Source organism: Coregonus clupeaformis, unplaced genomic scaffold, assembly GCF_020615455.1.
Source record: "Coregonus clupeaformis isolate EN_2021a unplaced genomic scaffold, ASM2061545v1 scaf1705, whole genome shotgun sequence".
Classification (NCBI taxonomy): domain Eukaryota; kingdom Metazoa; phylum Chordata; class Actinopteri; order Salmoniformes; family Salmonidae; genus Coregonus; species Coregonus clupeaformis.
In genome coordinates, this window is record NW_025535159.1 from 23,005 (window position 1) to 43,951 (window position 20,947).

At 45.7% G+C, this 20,947-nt stretch overlaps 1 pseudogene; it reads right to left on the reverse strand.

The window, feature by feature from the left end:
• Positions 1 to 2,769: 2,769 nt before the first annotated feature.
• Positions 2,770 to 13,364, reverse strand: LOC123487413 (annotated as a pseudogene).
• Between the last annotated feature and the right edge of the window lie 7,583 nt (positions 13,365 to 20,947).

A 20,947-nucleotide genomic window follows, 5' to 3' on the forward strand; every position in this document is an offset into this window, starting at 1 on the left:
TGTAGCTATTCAACAAAACAATGTCTACAGTGCGAAACAAGAACAAACTAAGATATTCACAACATATGAATTCGGAGGACAGAAATGATTAAATATGAAAGCATTAGACCTACAGTTGAAGTCGGAAGTTTACATACACCTTAGCCAAATACATTTCAACTCAGTTTTTCACAATTCCCGACATTTAATCCTAGTAAAAATACCCTATCTAAGGTCAGTTAGGATCACCACTTTATTTTAAGAATGTGAAATGTCAGAATAATTGTAGAGAGAATGATTTATTTCAGATTTTATTTATTTCATCACATTCCCAGTGGGTCAGAAGTTTACATACACTCAATTAGTATTTGGTAGCATTGCCTTTAAATAGTTTAACTTGGGTCAAACGTTTCAGGTAGCCTTCCACAAGCTTCCCACAATAAGTTGGGTGAATTTTGGCCCATTCCTCCTGACAGAGCTGGTGTAACTGAGTCAGGTTTGTAGGCCTCCATGCTCGCACACGCTTTTTCAGTTCTGCCCACAAATGTTCTATAGGATTGAGGTCAGGGCTTTGTGATGGCCACTCCAATACCTTGACTTTGTTGTCCTTAAGCCATTTTGCCACAACTTTGGAAGTATGCCTGGGGTCATTGTCCATTTGGAAGACCCATTTGCGACCAAGCTTTAACTTCCTGACTGATGTCTTGAGATGTTGCTTCAACATTTCCACATAATTCTCCTTCCTCATGATGCCATCTATTTTGTGAAGTGCACCAGTCCCTCCTGCAGCAAATCACCCCCACAGCATGATGCTGCCACCCCTGTGCTTCACGGTTGGGATGGTGTTCTTCGGCTTGCAAACCCCCCTTTTTCCTCCAAACATAACGATGGTCATTATGGCCAAACAGTTCTATTTTTGTTTCATCAGACCATCAGACCATTTCTCCAAAAAGTACGATCTTTGTCCCCATGTGCAGTTGCAAACTGTAGTCTGGCTTTTTTATGGCGGTTTTGGAGCAGTGGCTTCTTCCTTGCTGAGCGGCCTTTCAGGTTATGTCGATATAGGACTCGTTTTACTGTAGATATAGATACTTTTGTACCTGTTTCCTCCAGCATCTTCACAAGGACCTTTGCTGTTGTTCTGGGATTGATTTGCAGTTTTTGCACCAAAGTACGTTAATCTCTAGGAGACAGAACGCGTCTCCTTCCTGAGCGGTATGACGGTTGCGTGGTCCCATGGTGTTTATACTTGCGTACTATTGTTTGTACAGATGAAGGTGTTTGGAAATTGCTCCCAAGGATAAACCAGACTTTTTCTTTCGGAGGTCTTGGCTTATTTATTTTGATTTTCCAATGATGTCAAGCAAAGAGGCAATGACTTTGAAGGTAGGCCTTGAAATACATCCACAGGTACACCTCCAATTGACTCAAATGATGTCAATTAGCCTATCAGAAGCTTCTAAAGCCATCACATCATTTTCTGGAATTTTCCAAGCTGTTTTAAGGCACAGTCAACTTAGTGTATGTAAACTTCTGACCCACTGGAATTGTGATACAGTGAATTATAAGTGAAATAATCTGTCTGTAAACAATTGTTGGAAACATTACTTGTGTCATGCACAAAGTAGATGTCCTAACCGACTTGCCAAAACTATAGTTTGTTAACAAGACATTTGTGGAGTGGTTAAAAAACAAGTTTTAATGACTCCAACCTAAGTGTATGTAAACGACTTCAACTGTATCACTAAAAGCTTCAGTCATACAAAAGTTATACTTAAATCCGAACTGGTTCAATAGCAAATTAGTCAGATTGTCTCACACAATGTTCAAGAATGGCCTTTTCCCCTTTTTTCAGATTACAACCTTTCACTTTCAGTTATTTGAAAAGGAAATAATCTCCCAAATATCACTATTGTATATATTATTATTACATGATGTATGATATAATGAAACCATTGCTTATATAAATGTAAAGTTGAGTGTCTAGAACAGATTGAATTACCAGGCGTGATGTGAATCACTAGACCATAGCAGAAGAAATTGATTTTGTTTCTCGAGAATTTTCTCTCTAAATGAACAATGGATACAGAAATGGCAAAAAGCAATGTGACAATTGTTTGGCAGGATCCCATGGTTCTAATTACATATGCTTTTTGGCCTCACATTTATTCACCTGTAAACCATAAACAATCTGTTTTCAAGAAGGCTAAGAGGATAGTTGTGTAGTCAAAGTAAGCGATGGCTAAGATAAGCCTATAGTGCATTAGTGAGGGATACCTGGATTTGTATTAAACAATATAAAACAGACTTTCCCTTTCCCCCTATATTTCCCTGTGGTGTTCGAACAACCCTTTCAGCACAGTAACACAGTTTTACCACCACCACAGAAAAGTGCACTGATCTGGTCTCTTTCTTCACAAAGGGCTCTGGAAGCGCAGCACTGGTGGCACTAGAAGCACATTGTTGATCTGACTGAGGGAAAACTACAGTATCACTGGCCATTGGCCATCATCAGATATATCTACTATACATATATACCTGTCTGCCATCACGTCTACAGTTAGAAAGACAACAGTCATCATGTCCCAACCGGAAACCGGTCCTTGAATGCTCTGGAGCAGAAGAGGCCTTTGTCGTTGAGGATTGTTAACTATCGTTTAATATTGTGATTGAAAAGGGATAGAATCGGATAGAATGAATCTCAGCTGTCCCTCATTACACCCCCTCTCACCAGCTAGCTACTTCGTCTTCAGACAGAAAGTGGGACGGCCTGCCCCTTCAATCAGAGGCGCAGGTGGAGGTTTCATAGTTTTGGTCCGGCAACACCCCTTGAAGTTAACAATCCTTCCATTGAAATCAACAATGATTTTATACCAGATTCAGGCATATTGGTTCTCAAGTATGTAGCAATACAGCTGAAAGTTCTTTAATAGATATTTGGGTGCGTACATAGGCTCTTTAGGGTCTGTAGGTGGGTACTCCCCCACCGAGTCATCGAACCATCCCCCAGTCCGGATCAAGCCCTTGATGTAGTTCAGGTCTCGTTTTTCCACGTAATCGCCCCAGCGGGGGAAGTCTCCATTCTGGGCAGAGATTAGCTTTTGGGAGATTCCCTCTGGTCTGAAGCACCAGGAACAGTGCCAGCCTGCGTAGTGGACGGGGCTCCCAATGGACCACTGCACCAGAATGTGTCCACTCTTCCTCTGGTAGTTCCGGAAACCCGGCATGGAGAAGTATTCCCTGCGCCTCAGTGATATCCCGTCTCCATTGTAGACGGCGAAGAGCATGGCAACAGTGCAGGCGGAGACAATGTCCAGCGTCCCGGGCTGCCTCCAGAAGAAACCATAAAGGGACTTTCTCATGTGCATGGACACAGGTTCCGTCCAGCCGTCGTAGAGTTTGAGGAAGAGGATGCCCTCGCGGGCCGGGATCTCGTCTGCGTCATTGATGAGGAAGACATCATCCGGCCTGGCGCCTTGTACCCTGGACATCCCGTCACGGCTTAGAAACGTTCGCAGGTAGTCGTCAGCAATCCACCCGTTCTGCTGGCCACCTTTAGGGAAGTGATCGAGGAAGACGAGGGATCTTGTGGTGCACATAGTCGTAGGTCCCGTTAAGCAGGAGCGCAGGAAGTGCAGCGGCTTGGAATCTCCGTAGGCCGTGAAGTTTGACTCACACCAGGAAGAGGTCCACGGCATCAGCCAGCTCGTGAAAGCGGGCGTGGAGGAGGTCAAACTCATGGTTGATGTTAATGGCGTTGATGACCCTCCGCGGAACTATCCTGGGCGTCAGACGCTCCTTAGTGGGCAGGTTGGAGTGTTGCACCATGGTGGGGATGCCACAGTGAGGGCCGTGCCAGCCTGGGCGACACATACACTTCACCAGCCCCTTCCCCCGGGCTGTTTCCCTGGGGCTGACTTGGGTTCCACTTGGTGTGCATGCAGGATCTTACGCTGGCCCTCTCCAGCTGCCTGTACCCTTTGTGCCGAGTCGTCTTTGAGAAAAGTCATTTCCGTCCCCTCTCGGAAGCAATATGCTCCAGACTTGGTGCGCACAAAGAACGGGGTGGGGTCATCGCGAAGATGGAAGCTCCGTTTGTGAAGTTCTCCCCATGGTCCTTTGGGGTCCGGGAGAGTGATCGTTATTCTGTTTACATTCCATGGATTAGGCTGCTCCTTGCCCAACGTGTCCTGAGTGGGAAAACAATGAATCATGTCAATGACAATATCATATAAACCCAAAACAATGTATAATGTGTAATCTGCCCCCTCACCTCACTGCCACACCCAACCCTTCTCCTCACCTCCGCGTTCCCTTGGTCCTCCCGGTCTTCCCCTGGTTCCCACAGGCCCGTGTCGGAGGGTCCAGGGAGAGGCCTCCTCTCTGGGTGAACATTGTATGGAGGGTCCCCATTCCTTCTCCAGAGGAAGCTTAGGGCCTTGAGGTTGACAGAGGAGGCATACAGCTCTCTCAGCATAGGCATGTGGTGGAAGCCCTTGCAGTATTGCAGCAGGGAGAGGACACACAAGGCCAATGCGCCAAAGAGAAATAAGTTGTGCCTTCGCATCTTCATCCTGAAAAACAGACATGTACACAACTCTTTAGCTAAATGGAAGTTTACAAACTCCTTACTTAGTTAACAGTTAGGCCCACATAACCATTCCGAATGTTTTGGCATTGTTTGCATGCTCATCAATATCTATTTACATAAAGTAAAACAACAACTTGTCTTAAAGAAACAAAAAAGCGTGACCTACAGTATATTAGATTTGAACCCTGTTTACTCATCACCCATTGTTAATGAATGAGACTGGTAAAGAAAAAGCATCAGGAAACCAGAAGAAACTAACCAGGAAACGAGAAGAAACCACCAAGGAAATCAGCAGAAACCAACAGTACACAGACAGCGCTCTACACACTCTACACAATCTGGGCGATGAAGCGTCGTGTGTGAGCCAAACAAAAGTACGTAGAACTACATAGAAAATGACTCTCCGCCGCTGCATTCGCGAAACATGTGTAGCATCCTTAACAGTCCAGGAATAGCGCATAAAAATCCAAAGGGAGTTCAGTTACCCATTTCATCATATTTGAGGACTCTTCCTGCATTGTTAACCTGGTTGGGTGTTCAATTAAAAGCCCCCACACACTGAAAGCTTACAAGTGCTTCAACTGCCTTTTTTACTTGTGGTTTTCCTACATTTTACATTTTAGTAATTTAGTAGACGCTCTTATCCAGAAGGAATTAGGGTTGAGTGCCTTGCTCAAGGGCACATCGACAGATTTTTCACCTAGTCGGCTCAGGGATTAGAACCAGCAACCTTTCGGTTTCTGGCACTACGCTCTTAACCACTAAGCTACCTGCCACCCCCTACATAGACTGCAGGCACTCTGGCTACTTTCACTTTAACCCCCTGTTTTGCATTCTTGGCATGGTTGTTTAGGGTTAGAATTGGGCATAAGCAAAACAGGTGTAGAAAACTGGGTTAATTATTATTTGCTTATATGACTGAAATACCATGAAGTTATTTTTATCCAACAAGAAATGGTCTATCAGAATGGAGACCTCTCCATTCCATTGTGAATCAAATCACATAACTAAGATACATTTGTCCTCACTGCAGTCTCATGAGCGAGATAAATCTGGACAGTGGACTGCTATGTCTGCAGCTTTGCTGTGAGACTCACTTGTTAATCCAATCACTCCAGCTCTTACTGTTTCCCCCTATTTCCCCTTCTAACCAGAACATTTTAAAGGATGAGTGACAGTTTTGTATGTTATAAATATTTACTAGTAGCCTACAGTATATGTTTTTATTGTCTACATTTCATAACATTACATTGTAGGCTATAACGCAAAGTTGACCAAATGATCTGTTCATTGAAATAAATAATCTCACGTTTCATAGTACTGTTGTTCTATTGTTACACCATGATGCCTTTGGTGTTGGAGTACAATGTTGTCTCATCCACCAGCTAATGCTAGCAGTGCTGCTGGTCACTGACACGTGAGTATGAAGACATCGGGGTCTTCAGGTTGTGGGAAGTACTCTGTCTTTGTAAGAGCTGACACGTAATGGTCTTTGTTGACATGACTCCTGGCACTACTCGTGCATAATCGAAGTTGGTTGCAAGGTTAGCCATTCTAAGCTGTGTTTGTGAAAAGGACCTTTGACCTTCTGAGATTGAATTGACTACACATAAGATAAACTCTCTCTTTCCACTTGTCTTCGTGGAATAGAAGTAGAACATTGAGATGTGTAGGACTGTATGCTTCCAAAGTAATGTCTTATTCGATTACACTGTACTGTTGATGACTTATTGTCATCAAAAATATGAATGTAATGATATGTACCGTAACACTTTATTTTAAGGGTCCATAATAAACCATTTAATAGGAATAATATGAGGCATTTACAAACCGCTTGCTCACCATTTATTAATCACTACTCCCACATTTGTAAATTTTTGTAAGCTAGTTATTCACACATCTATATATATACTTAAACATCCTGTGTTGTGTGCTTATTCTTTTACCAGGTACTGCATGAATGTCTACCAATGGCATGCCCATCTTTTTGTGAGAAATTGCACTGGTCACTCAAAACGTTTATAAAGTATTTGTAAAGTAAAAATAGTGCTAACTTTAGATTAGGGAAAATACTAATGATTGGTAAATGGTTTATAAATGTGGGAGTAATGATTAATACATGGTGAAAACACTATTTATAAATACCATTACAGACCCTTCAAATAAAGTGTTACAATATATACTGTACACATCATGTAGATAGACAGTAATGCACATTAGTTTAAAATATCACTCTCTCAAACCCTTCATGGGGAACATGTTTTTACTGTCAAATAAATACAGCAGGCCCAAAATGTATTGCATGTCATCACTTCAGTCACCCAAGTTATTTTATACATCCTGAGATGAAATGTCGCTCTTCGACATGATCTACAACTTGCTAAGATAACCATATCAAATGGTATGACCTGTTTTCATATCTCGTTCCATGTCACTTTTATATGGAGCCCGAAGGTAGCATATTAACAATAATTATTAAATCATCAAAGTTTATTGAAATGTATGATGATATGTTAATGTCTGACAGACAGGTAATATTGTCAAGTCAGGCCCTTTTTGTACAGTTGTTCTCTGATCTGTGCGTACACAATCTACTGTGCACACTTACAGGAACACCTGTCAACTTCCTAGTGTACTTCCTTTGTTTAATACCTGTTTCTATTGTGAAACCTGGAAGCAGGATCTGGGAGTCTACTCAACCTCATAGTGGTGCAACAGTACCTAAAACCAATCTGGGATTTTATTTGACCATATAAAGGAAAAAATAGCTATTACATGTGAATGCAACTACAACTCAATTGCACCTGGATGTTTTGCGGGCGATGGGTCACTTAGTTGGGTTATTTTCTTTGAAAACTGCTGGTTTATTGATGCTGGGTGCTGGTTTATTGATGCTTGGTTATTGAGATATGACCCAGCGGGTCAGTTCAGAAGACAAGAGGTGTTGCTTAGTAGGGCTTTCAGATAGTTTTGGCCACCTGTGAGGACAAATGTCATTCGGGTTAATCTGTTCTGTTGTATTGTTATCACATATTAAGGTTGAACACTAATATTATTGTAGCTTTGATGAGGCTTAGACAAGTGTATGAGTTCCTCAAGAGCCTATGCATATCCCAATATTGTATCTCAATGTTGGGATATGTAAATAATAAAGTTATGAATTTTATATGAGAATATGTTATGTGCAAAAATATTAAAGGAACGTTTTTATTTGCATTGTACATGAACAAGTGACAAAATCATTATCTAATAGGCCACACCTCCTGAAAATAGCCGATGGTTTACATTAAAAAAGACCCAGCTCCGTGTCAACCCAACTGATGGTTAAAAAAACGAACAACTGCAGGTTAAATTAACCCATGTTTGGGTAATCCAAACAACCCAACATGTTGGGTTATTCACGCAACCCAACTGGCTGGGTCAAAATAACCCAGCGTGTGATCTGTCCAATATTTAACCAGCGCTGGGTTACCAAATAACCCAAATGAAGTTGTTTTTAGCACAGCTTTTTTTAGAGTGTAACCCCATTGCTCTAGGAGCTTACTTAGACTTGTAAAGATAAAGAAAGTCATGCGGAACTGTGTACAATCTTCATTGCAGCACACACCTTAGGGTTGGGCCCCTATGCAGAGGATTAGTTCTGGTAAATATGACAACATATCTTCCTCCTTACTGATCTCCACTGAATGAAATTCTGCTGATGTCACGTTCGTCGGGAACAGAGGACCAAGGCGCAGCGTTGAAGGTGAACATGCTTTTTATTAATGCTACACGAACAAAACAACAAACGATAACGTGACGTCCTCGGTTTAAACACAAACCTAATTGGAACAAGATCCCACACCATACTGTGGGAAACAGGCTGACTAAGTATGGTTCCCAATCAGAGACAACAAGCAACAGCTGATTCACGTTGCCTCTGATTGAGAACCACACTGGCCAACATAGAAACACAATACTAGAACGAACACAAATGAAAACTCACACCCTGGCTCAACATACTAGAGTCCCCAGAGCCAGGGCGTGACAGCCCCCCCAAAGGCGCGGACTCCGGCCGCGCCGAACCAAACACCACAGGGGAGGGACCGGGTGGGCACTCCGCCTTGGCGGCGGATCCGGCTCGGGCCTGATCCCCACTCCCTCCAACCCCCAAAGTACCCCTGGTCCGGTCTGGCCCCGCTGGCCGGAGCTGGACTGCACACTGGTGGAGCGGATTGCTCTAGCTCCGGCGTGAAGCAGCTGACCGGTGCTGGACCAGGCACCGGTGGAACAGGCACGGGCCATGCCGGACTGACGACGCACACCACTGGCTTGGTGTGGGGAGCAGGAACGGGCCGGACCGGGCTGGCGACGCTCACCATAGGCTTGGTGCGGGGAGCAGGAGCGGGCCGGACCGGGCTGGCGACGCGCACCATTGGCTTGGTGCGGGGAGCAGGAGCGGGCTGGACCGGGCTGGCGACGCGCACCATTGGCCTGGTGCGGGGAGCAGGAACAGGCCGGGCCGGGCTGGCGACGCGCACCATAGGCTTGGTGCGGGGAGCAGGAACAGGCCAGGCCGGGCTGGCGACGCGCACCATTGGCTTGGTGCGGGGAGCAGGAACAGGCCGGGCCGGGCTGGCGACGCGCACCATTGGCTTGGTGCGGGGAGCAGGAGCGGGCCGGACCGGGCTGACGGGCGCACCACTGACTTGGTGCGGAGAGCAGGAATGGACCGGACTGGGCTGGCGACGCGCACCACAGGCTCGGTGCAAGGGACAGGAACAGACCGGACCGTACTGGGGACACACACCACTGGCCCTACGCAGGGATCAGGAACGGGCCGGACCGGACTGGCAACACACCCCAGTACCTCTCGCCGTGCCTCTACACCTTCCTTCCCCTTTTGACCAGTGGCCCCCGTAACCTGGCGGCCTCCTCTGCCAACCCGCTGGGCCGCTCTATCGCGGTCTCCTGCTGCCCCATCGTCCACGGCGTGAGCCCCCCCCTAAAAAATTTCTGGGCTTCTCTCCTACCCGTGGACCAGGTCTCCATATCTCTCGCCAGCCTTTCGCCCTTCTGCTTCCAAGTCAAGCCCCTCTCTTCCTCACACGGCTTGACCCAGTCGAGGAGGCGAAGGAGATCCGCTAGAGATCTCCCTGGCGATGGCTCCTGGACACGCTGCTTGGTCCAGTCTTGGTGGGATCTTCTGTCACGTTCGTCGGGAACAGAGGACCAAGGTGCAGCGTTGAAGGTGAACATGCTTTTTATTAATGCTACACGAACAAAACAACAAACGATAACGTGACGTCCTCGGTTTAAACACAAACCTAATTGGAACAAGATCCCACACCATACTGTGGGAAACAGGCTGACTAAGTATGGTTCCCAATCAGAGACAACAAGCAACAGCTGATTCACGTTGCCTCTGATTGAGAACCACACTGGCCAACATAGAAACACAATACTAGAACGAACACAAATGAAAACTCACACCCTGGCTCAACATACTAGAGTCCCCAGAGCCAGGGCGTGACAGCTGATTGGTCCCACATGGAATTTGTGTAGGTGAGCGACTCAACGTTAAGATATTTGAGGGTGCATGTGGTGGCACATCACAGGTTAATTCCTGGGTAGTGTGAATGATTGTTTACAACTGTGCAGAAAGGCAATTGACCACAAAAGTCATCAGTTACACATTAAACATTAGTGTGTGACAAGGAAGTCTCGGCTTTATCCTCTGGAGAGAGAGCCCAGTACCCTTTTGTACAATGAAACCTATTCTCTCCCACTCACCATGCTCAAATGTCACCCTCTTTTTTCTGTTACTCTGTGCACAGTGCATTACAATACCTTCCTTCTCCAATATGGAAGGGTAAACCTCCCCTCCTCCCGTCCCCCTTCCCTTACCCACGTACTACCAACCTGCTGCTCTGCTCATTCCTTCTGCTCCTCTAGCTTTGGGTTGCACACACACACACACACACACACACACACACACACACACACACACACACACACACACACACACACACACACACACACACACACACACACACACACACACACACACACCTGATCCTCCGGTGTGCTGCTTCATTACAAAGGTTGGGGATAGGCTACCTGGGCAGTCCCACAGTGCTCCTATTGTGTCTGGGAAAGATTATCATCATACATAACATCCCCACCCACACACACCACGAATGCAGAGGCTACAGTGTTGTGCATTGGAAATAAGTAAATTTGCTCTGACAAGGTATTTGTCTAAGAGCAACCATCAACAACACAAGCTCCCATGAAAAGTCAGAATGAAAAACTGGAGAGTGACGGATAAAATGGGAAAAGGGGAACAGACAATGTGCGCTATGGGCCCTGGTCAAAATGTGTACACTATAAAGGGAATAGGGTACTATTTGGGACGCAGCCTTAGAGGAAGGTCACAGCTACATAGGCCTATAGTCGTTTTGGTAATTTATTAAGATCCCCATTAGCTGTTGCTAAAGCAGCAGCTACTCTTCCTGGGGTCCACACAAAACATGAAACATGACATACTACAGAATATCAATAGACAAGAACAGCTAAAGGACAGAACTACATACATTTAAAAATGGCAGACATAGCCTACATATCAATACATACACACAAAATATCTAGGTCAAATAGAGGAGAGGCGTTGTTGTCACGACTTCGGGCGAGGCTGCCTCCCTTCCTTGTTCGGGCAGACTTCAGCGTTCGTCGTCACCGGCTTACTAACCACTGCCGCCCCAATCATCATCACATGTGTCTTGTCTTGTCAATCACACACACCTGGTTCTAATCCCCTCATTAGTCTGTGTATAAGTGTTCCCTCTGCCCCCTTGTCCTTGTGGGTGATTGTTAGTTGTGAGAGTAGTATAGCTCGGTGGAGCTACTCGTACATTTTGTTGCCAGGGTAGATTTTCCCTGTGCCTATGTATTATTGGATTCTACCATTACAGTGTATTTGCCAGGGATGAGAGTTTCCCCTGTGCCTGTTTTGTTGATCGCTATTTGAGCGCAGATGTGTGTCAACGAAGGAATAAACTCTGTCATCACACGCATCACAGTTGTGCTGTGAGATGTTGCTTTATCTGTTTTTTGAAACCAGGTTTGATGTTAATTTTTGTTCCATGCAATAATGGCTCTTTATAATACAGTACACTTTCTTGAATTTGTTCTGTTCTGGATTTGGGGACTGTGAAAAGACCCCTGGTGGCATGTCTTGTGGGGTAAGTGTGTGTGTCAGAGATGTGTGTAAGCTGACTATGCAAACAATTTAGAATTTTCCACACATTGTTTCTTATAAAAAGAAGAAGTGATGCAGTCAGTCTCTCCTCAACTCTTAGCCAAGAGAGAATGGCATGCATAGTTTTTATATTAGCCCTCTTATTACAATGAAAAGGCACCTGACTACATGACTGGACAATAATCAAGATAAGACTAAACTAGATCCCGTGGTGCCAAAAAAGCAGAGCATCTCTCTATTATGGACAGACCTCTCCCCATCTTTACAACCATTGAATCTATGTTTTGACCATGACAGTTTACAATTTAAGGTAACATCAAGTAATTTATTCTCATCAACTTAGTACATAAAAACAGATCATATATATGAACCCCACTTCCTGGTCCACAATATACTGAGAGAATGACCCACAGTACCCGTTTACGGATCCTCTTTCATAAAACTACAATACAGAGTAATGTTAACTTCTGACTGATCGTTCTTTGCTCTCTTAAAAGTGACATCCGTACACCCGCCATACGCCACATGATCAAACCCTTCAGCAGCATGCAATATGCTAGCTAACCGGAAGTAGCTAGCCAAAAATATCCCCATGACAAATCATAAATCATGGTCTCACAGCCCTTGTTAATGTGAAAATGTGACAGAGTGCCTATCAGGGGTTGACATTAAGGCTTGCCTTTAAAAAAGGAAGTTGAACTGAGCAGTAGGGCCAGTTCAATCACCCACAACTCCACTTCCCTATGAGTACAGCTGTCATCATAGGGAGTTTATAGACTATTATTTGGTAACCCAGCGCTGGGTAAATATTGGACAGAACACTCGCTGGGTCATTTTGACCCAGCCAGTTTGGTTCCGTAAATGTTGGGTTGTTTGGATTACCCAAACATGGGTTAATTTAACCGTCAGTAGTTTTTTTGACCCATCAGCAGTTGGGTTAACCGCAATGGAGTTGGCATGATAGCACAAACAGATCTGACCAGGAAGTCTAGGCTTTAAACACCAATAGCAGACTGTACAACCAGGAACAAAGATGTCTCTGATGTGATTGTATGTTGAAATTCCCATTCGCAATGGCACCTCAAAGCAGTTGCATACAAGCACATTAAAGTAAAAGTTAATAGAAATAAACCTACAGAGTTGGCTAATTAATAATCTACACCAAACAAACATGTACCTCAAAATAGAATGTGTCCAAACATGACCATAAGATGAGAAAGGGAGAGAAAACTGAACGTGTGAGACAGAGGGAGAGAAACGGCAGGAGAGAAAGAGAGACATATTGTGATGAAACATACCTCCCTTGCAGGTAAAGTCTAGCCATGAGGGTTTGTTGGCAAGAGGAGCCCCACTGTTATTTCCGATTGAGAACTCTCTCTTCTTTTTTCAACATTGCCAATACTTGCGCTACTCTGCTACTCCGCTGTTTGAACTAGTTGGTAGAGCTTCCATACAGCGGCAGGTGGCCTCGACAATGACTGATAGGACAATAACCACCAGGCTACCAAACTGAATTTACAACAGTGAACACAGAGAGCGAGAGCGAGAGCGAGAGACAGACATACAGACAGAGAGAGAGAGAGAGAGAGAGAGAGAGGCTGGCAGGCAGGCAGGCAGGCAGGCAGGCAGGCAGGCAGGAAGGAAGGAAGGAATTCAATCGGGGTCTGAACTTACCATTGAGCATTAGAATAGTAGAATACACAAAGTGCAAGTTCGAAATTTGGTTGTGCATCAGCAGTTTTCCTCTTCTTTTGTCAGTCCCTGACAGTCACTTAGCCATGTCAGCTAACAATTTTTTGATATGTAAATTAGTCTAGCCAGTTATCTAAACTTGTAGAAATCATGGACGAATACAAACCGGGCACGCAGGGCACGTGCCTAGAGGCCCTGACCTCCAGGGGTCCCCCATTGATTTTGTTTGTCACTCTCACTCAGATATCATTACAGTTTTTGCCTATTGCTTACACATTTTTGCAGAATTTGGCTCATTATGTCAAAACTCAACACACAAGCCAATCAGACATAGCACTTGGAGATTAACAACTCACATATATGCCAAAATGAAACACTGCAATCAAAACTTAACACTCCTTTCTAAAAATGAAATTCTTGCAACAAAACCATACACACAAGCAACATTTGAATTACTCTTTCATATCACCAGCAACACACTGATGGGCTTTATATAAAACACTGCAGTCTTTGTGTTTCTATTTTTATTGTCATTTTATTGTCATTGTCTTCTGTAAAACTCAAAAGTAGAATTTCTGCAGTAATCAAACAGTATTTACAAAAAAGTTTTTACAAAAAAACAAACATTCTTACAGAAATTCTTAACATCAAATTTAGCAACAAAACAAAGGTAAAAAAACTAAACAATTACTGGATAAATTGCTATTGGGGGAAAAAACATATACTTGTTTTGTGTGTGTGTGTGTGTGCGTGTGCGTGTGTGTGGTGGGGGGCGGGGGGGCTTATGGATCACGCCTTCTGTTCGGATCTGGCCACAAGACCTCGTCAACATCACAGGCGATGTCCTCGCGGGCTAGGCATCGGGGAAAATATCGCCTTGTGTGCCGAATCCATCCTTGGATTAATCCCACCTCAATGTCTCCACATGCCTCTTCCATTGCTTGCAGAAGAGTCATGCGGGCATGTGGTTGCAGATCATATACTTTCCACTGCCACGCTGAAAATAATTCCTCGATTGCATTTACAGTAGAAAGGGGCTGTAAGGGGGCAGGTATAAAACTGTGAAATGATTGTGGTTGTTGAACCAATCTCGGACCAGAGCAGCCCGGTGGAAACTAACATTATCCCAGATGACAACAAACCTGGGCTGCTGTGGTCTGTCCTGCACAACTGCATGTAGTGCATCTAGAAATGCAATGATCTGTCCTGTATTGTAGGGACTTAGAGTGGCATGATGATGCAGGACTCCTTGGACACTAATTGCAGCACACAAGGTGATATTTCCCCACGCTGCCCAGGGACATTTACAACAGCCCTTTGTCCAACTATGTTATGGCCCCGACGCCTGGTTTTGGCCAGATTGAAGCCTGCCTCATCCACGTAGATGAACTCATGCGGCAGTTCGGCGGCATCAAACTCCAGAACTGTCTGTAACAGAAAATATTGAATAGTGTTACTGAAAACACATACAGTAACTACAATGTCTATATTTTCACACAAGTAGGGGCTGGGTTGGGTGATATAGACAAAAACTACAAGCTACAGGCAGGGCAGGTGGCAGCATAAACCCTCATTCCCACATCACAATATATAGTATGTAAAGTAAAGTGACACATACCTGCACATAATCATGGTGCAGATCCTTGACCCTGACACTGTTCCTCTCAAATGGCACCCTGTACAGCTGCTTCATTCTGAAGTTATGTTTCTGTAGGATGCGACTTAGTGTAGAAATGCTGACCCTGTTGATATTGTTGAATTCATTTCCATTTGCAATTATGCGTTGTTGCAACTCACGAAGTCGGATTGCATTATTTTCTCGCACCATTTCAATGATGGCAAGCTCTTGTTGTTGAGTGAAGAGCTGTTCCCTTCCACCTTGAGGAGGTCGTCCAACCATTAGAAAATGCCACCACAAGATGTCATTGGTTAGGTTATTTTTCACATACTGTACTTTCAAACTGTACACAGTACTGCAACATCACAATGGTATTCCTTTACATATACAGTACTTCACAGCACTACCCATTTTTGTATAGTATAGTTAGTACAGTAATACTGTAATATGATACAGAATCATGTGACACATACAGTAGGTACAGTCTGGAGTAGAAACTTGAAGATATACCTGTTCTCCAGTCGGAATGTCCTTATTATCGATGCTACTGTGTAGCGACTGAGGTTAGGGTGGACTCTTTGCCCAGCCTCCCTCATGGACAGGCCATGATTTATGACATGGTCCACCAGAGTAGCCCTGATGTCATCTGATATACGTCTCCGCACTGGTCCTCGTCCTCTTCCACGTCCTCTTCCACATCCGACTCTCTCTCTTTGTCCTCCTCTTACTCTGACTCTCATTGCCTCCATGCTTGCAAAGTTCTAAAATGGCTTACCTGATGCCTATTTGTAGTGCTAAGGCTCAGACTGATTGGTGTTCTGTTTTCTGTGCAAGTGTTTTCAGGTGTGTATGTAAGTGCATACAATTGCCAGATGAGTTTTGCATTTTGAACAGAGTGTTTTCCCAATGATAACAGGTGATTTCGTTTTTAAACAAAGTGTCTAATGTAAGAAAACGTGTGTAGTGTTTCGCAATAAGTGTGTTACAGAATTGCAAACAAAGTGCAAAGTTGACATTGTGTTTAAGCTATGGTTACACTGTGTTTAAGGTATGCTACAAGAAGTTTAGGTATTGAGGCTTTGGTCTAAGCATTCGGTTTTAGTGTGTAAGCAATGGGCAAAAACTGTAACATGGCACAAGTCATGGCAGTAGATAGCTACTGTACTGTACTGGTGGCAAAAGGGTGTCAGCAAATATAATTAAAAGCTTAACCTATTCATGTATGACAAAGCTCAGATGCAGTTGTCAAGTCAACACATCCGTCAGTGCTGCTGTGAACTGCATCACAAGAGATGCAATTTCAATATTGTTTGAGTTGCTTTGTGTACCACCAAATTTGCTTGATATGATTTTATTGCAACACTGCTCTCTGCATCCAAGTTGCTTGACATAAGCGTTTCAAAGAGCTCTCAGTCAAAGCGAGCGCATCAACATAAGCTCCCTGCCCATTCAGCCTTTCTTTTCAAACTTCCTGGTACTTAGCCATGAGAGAAAAAGTACTTTTTCTAAAATGTTGAGCATTTCTATCCTAAACAAATATTATGGGTGATGTTTTAGTCACTCAAAACCAGTGTTGGAGGTAATGCGTAACGAGTAACTTAATGCGTTAGTTTTTCAATTGAATTAATCAGATACTTAGTTACTTAAAGGAGAAAAACATCATAATAAAATGCAAAATGTGCCTCGGGGATAAACGCCTGTCAACTGCGAAGAACTCAACTTAAAATATCAAGAAGTTCCTTCAGGCAGAGCACAGTTCCACAAGACTGGTGGAGAAAGACCCACGCCAACCGATTGATGTTGATGCTGAGGATGACGGTGCCAAAACAGAAAAAGCTAGATTTCTGTTTGGCTAAACCTGTCACCCGAGATAACTAAATTAACATGTATGCGTCTTTGATGATTGTATGTAATTCCTTTGATTGTGTCACGTCTCCTCCCGTTGATCCCCTCCGGCGCTCTGATTCGCCGGTCTACTGAGCCACCGGTCTGAGCGCACCACCTCGGCAACACCGGAACGGAAACCCAACGCACCCTAATCACCTCCAGCACACCTGCAACTCATCATCTCATCACCACCCCTATTTAGCCCTGGACTGTTCTGGAGGATGATGTGTGTGATTGTTAATCATCGTGTTGTTTACTCTATCTTTGTTATTTCTCTTGCTCATTGTTTAAGTAAACCTTGACCTTGTTAATTCCTGCGTCTGCGTCCTGCCTCTTCTTTACTCAGTACGCATCACAGAATCACACACCAAACAAAAATGGATGCAGCAGGAGTTTCCCAGTGCCTCGACCAGCACCAGCAGCAGCTTGCCCAGTTGAACGCCGCCATGCAGGAAGTGCTCCAAACTCTGCATAATCTGCCCAGCGCTCCAGTTCCACCTCAGGGAGCGGCGAGTGCCCCCAATCCACCTGTTCCCGTGCTATCACCCACTCCTGCGGGAACCCTCGCCCTGCCGGAGCGCTTGTAGCGGCTTCCTGCTACATGTTTGCCTTTATCTGGCGCGTCAGCCTGGGGCATATCCATCTGACCAAGCCAGGACAGCGCTCGTGATTTCGCTTCTTAAAGGAAAGGCGCTGGATTGGGCCACGGCAGTCTGGGAAGGAGAGGAGGCAGAGGCACTTCCCTACCTCACCTTTCTCGCTAGGTTAAGGGCGGTGTTTGATCATCCTATGGAGGGAAAGGATGGGGTTGAGCGTCTCCTCCATCTACAACAGAGGGAAGGGCCCACGTCCGAGTACGCTCGAAGCTTTCGCATTGTGGCGGCGTCTTAAGGCTGGAATGAGCGTGCTCTGCGCAAGGCCTTCTGGAGAGGCTTACGGGAGGACATCAAGACAAAACTCGCATGTCGGGATGACGAGATGGACCTTGATACCCTCATCACCACGTCCATCCATCTTTACGACATGTTGAGAGATAGACGGCATTCCCAACACCTCCCGGAGCCTCGACGCTCACCCCATCTGAGCTATGGAAGCTGCCCTGCTTCCGAGTCCTCACCCATGGAGGTGGGCAGCACCCCCTACACCACCACGGACCACAGATCTCCTGGCGGCTCCCTATCTAGGCGGTATGACTCCCGTCGCTGCTCCGTGAGTGTTACGTCAGCTCCTATCACAAAACCATTGTTTTTAGTTCTCATAACGGTGACAGGTTATTTCTACCGCAATGATAGATTCCGGATCAGCGGGGAACCTTATAGATAGGGAGCTGTTCTCTGAATGGGGGTTTCCCACCGTGCCACTGCCATCTCCGCTACATGTCACCTCACTGGACAATAAACCCCTTGGATCAGGCACAATTACGCATGTCACTCTCCCATCACCATCACCATTCCCACACTACCTGAGCACCACGAGGAGCTGTCATTCCACATCGTCACGTCACCCCTTCACCGGATCGTCTTCTTGGGATTGACCTGGCTCAGACTACACAACCCCACCATCAATTGGAGCACCAAGAGGATCACAGCCTGGTCCACCTCATGCCGGAAGACCTGCCTGCCGGTGGTTTGTTGCTCTACGTCAGTGGAGAGTCCGGAGTCCGCCCCCCAGCCCAACAGTCCACGTGAGTATGCAGATCTCTCCAATGTCTTCTCTTCATTAAAGGCTATGTGTCTCCCTCCTCATAGGCCCTGGGACTGCGCCATTGATCTGCTGGAGGGACAATACCCCTCAAAGAGTCGCATTTACCCCCTTTCCATGGCGGAGACTGAGGCCATGGAGAAGTATGTGGCGGAGAACCTGACACAGGGGTTCATCAGACGCTCTACCTCTCATGCCTCCACCAGTTTCTTCTTCGTGGCCAAAAAAGACGCAGGACTGAGACCATGCATTGACTACAGGGGGCTGAACGCAGTCACCACCAAGTACCGGTACCCCCTCCCTCTGGTACCGTCGGACATCGAGCAGCTACGAGGGGCCCGGTACTTTACCAAGTTGGACCTGAGGAGTGCCTACAACTTGATCCAAATCCGGGAAGTAGACAAGTGGAAGATTGCATTCAGCACTACCTCAGGCCACTATGAATACTGCGTCATGCCTTAAGGCCTAACCAACGCACCTTCTGTGTTCCAGTCCTTCGTCAATTACGTGTTCCGGGACATGCTGAGTAGACAAGTGGTGGTGTACATCGATGATATCCTGATCTACTCAGCTACGTTCGAGGAGCACGTCAGGGACGTCTGAGCTGTCCTACTCCGCCTCCGGGAACACAGCCTGTTGGTGAAGGGGGAGAAATGCGAATTCCACCAACAGGCCATTTCCTTGCTGAGGTACTGGATCAGTCCTCAGGGGGTGTTCATCAAAGGAGTGAAGACGGACACTGTCAGGTCATGGCCAGTTCCCACCACCATCAAGGGCCTACAGAGCTTCCTGGGCTTCTCTAATTTCTACAGGTGTTTCATCAGGTCCTTCAGCTCCATAGCCGCCCCGCTCACCTCTCTCCTTAAGGGTGGGCCTCAGAAGCTGGCCTGGAATGCTGAGGCTGACGCTGCCTTCAAGAGGCTGAAGGAGAGGTTCACCACAGCGCCAATCCTAAAACACCCAGATCCATCTCGTCCTTTCATCCTGGAGGTGGACGCATCAGAGGAGGGCGTGGGTGCGGTCCTCTCCCAGCGGCACGGTAAGCCCGAGAAAATGTATCCCTGTGCCTTTTTCTCTAAAAAGCTTCCCCCGCAGAGAGGAACTATGGAGTTGGAGACAGGGAGCTGTTGGCGGTGGTCCTCGCTCTGGAGGAATGGAGACACTGGCTGGAGGGCGCAGTCCATCCATTCCGGATTCTTACTGACCACCGGAATTTGGAGCACATATGGGCAACGAAACGGATAAACTCTCGTCATGCCAGGTGGGCCCAATTTCTCACTCGCTTCCAATTCATTCTGTCCTACCGCCCAGGATCCCAGAATATGAAGGCCGACGCACTTTCCAGGATAAACCATACCGGAGAAAGGAAGGATCTGGGGGGTCCTATCCTGCCCTCGTCTCTCATTGTTACTCCTGTCGTTTGGGATGTGGACGAAGACATCCGCCTGGCGGCTCAGGAGGACCCAGCGCCTGCGGGGCGCGTGTATGTACCCACCAGTGTCCGTGACCACCTGCTGATCTGGGTTTGAACCACTTAGTCAGAGTTTGAACCACTTTACACGCACAGCTGCAGCCTCGCAATGTTCGGGTCTAGTCTGAGAGGTGATCCTCTTCACCTCATGTTGAGGTTCAACGTTCCAACCATTTTCAGATGTGTAGTGACCACCTCACGTCTTTCTGGTCTGATGTTAATTTGTCTTTCTAGTCTTTATGCACTCTTGGTAAAATGGGTCGTTCCATCATGCTGACACGATCTCTGAGCTCACTTGAAAAACAATTATCTCATTAGAAAACTAAAATCACATTCCTATCTTAACAAAAATACTCTCATCAGTTTTCATATCTCTGTAAAGGATGAAAACCTGACACATACAGTGTGTATACTTTCCAAGTTACAATATTGTCTTGATACCATTCTTAATGACATCACAAAATACTAAACAATATGACATGATTATTCTTTAGATCCCCACTGACCATTCGCCACATTCTTATGTTAGAAATATTGTTCCAGTATTCACTTTTTAATGTGTTTAGAGTTTCGGCGGGAAGACTGTCTGTTAACAAAGACATTCCTTTGGTTAATACTGGAGAGGGAGACCCTAGATCTCCTCTCCTTTAATTTACAACAGGGTATGAGCTATCAAACAGGCCCAGTCCCCTCCTCCCCTCTTTTATGGGTGAGAGAGGCCTGGTTACTGTCAACCATTGCCAAGCTGATCTACCCATTGGACCCTCA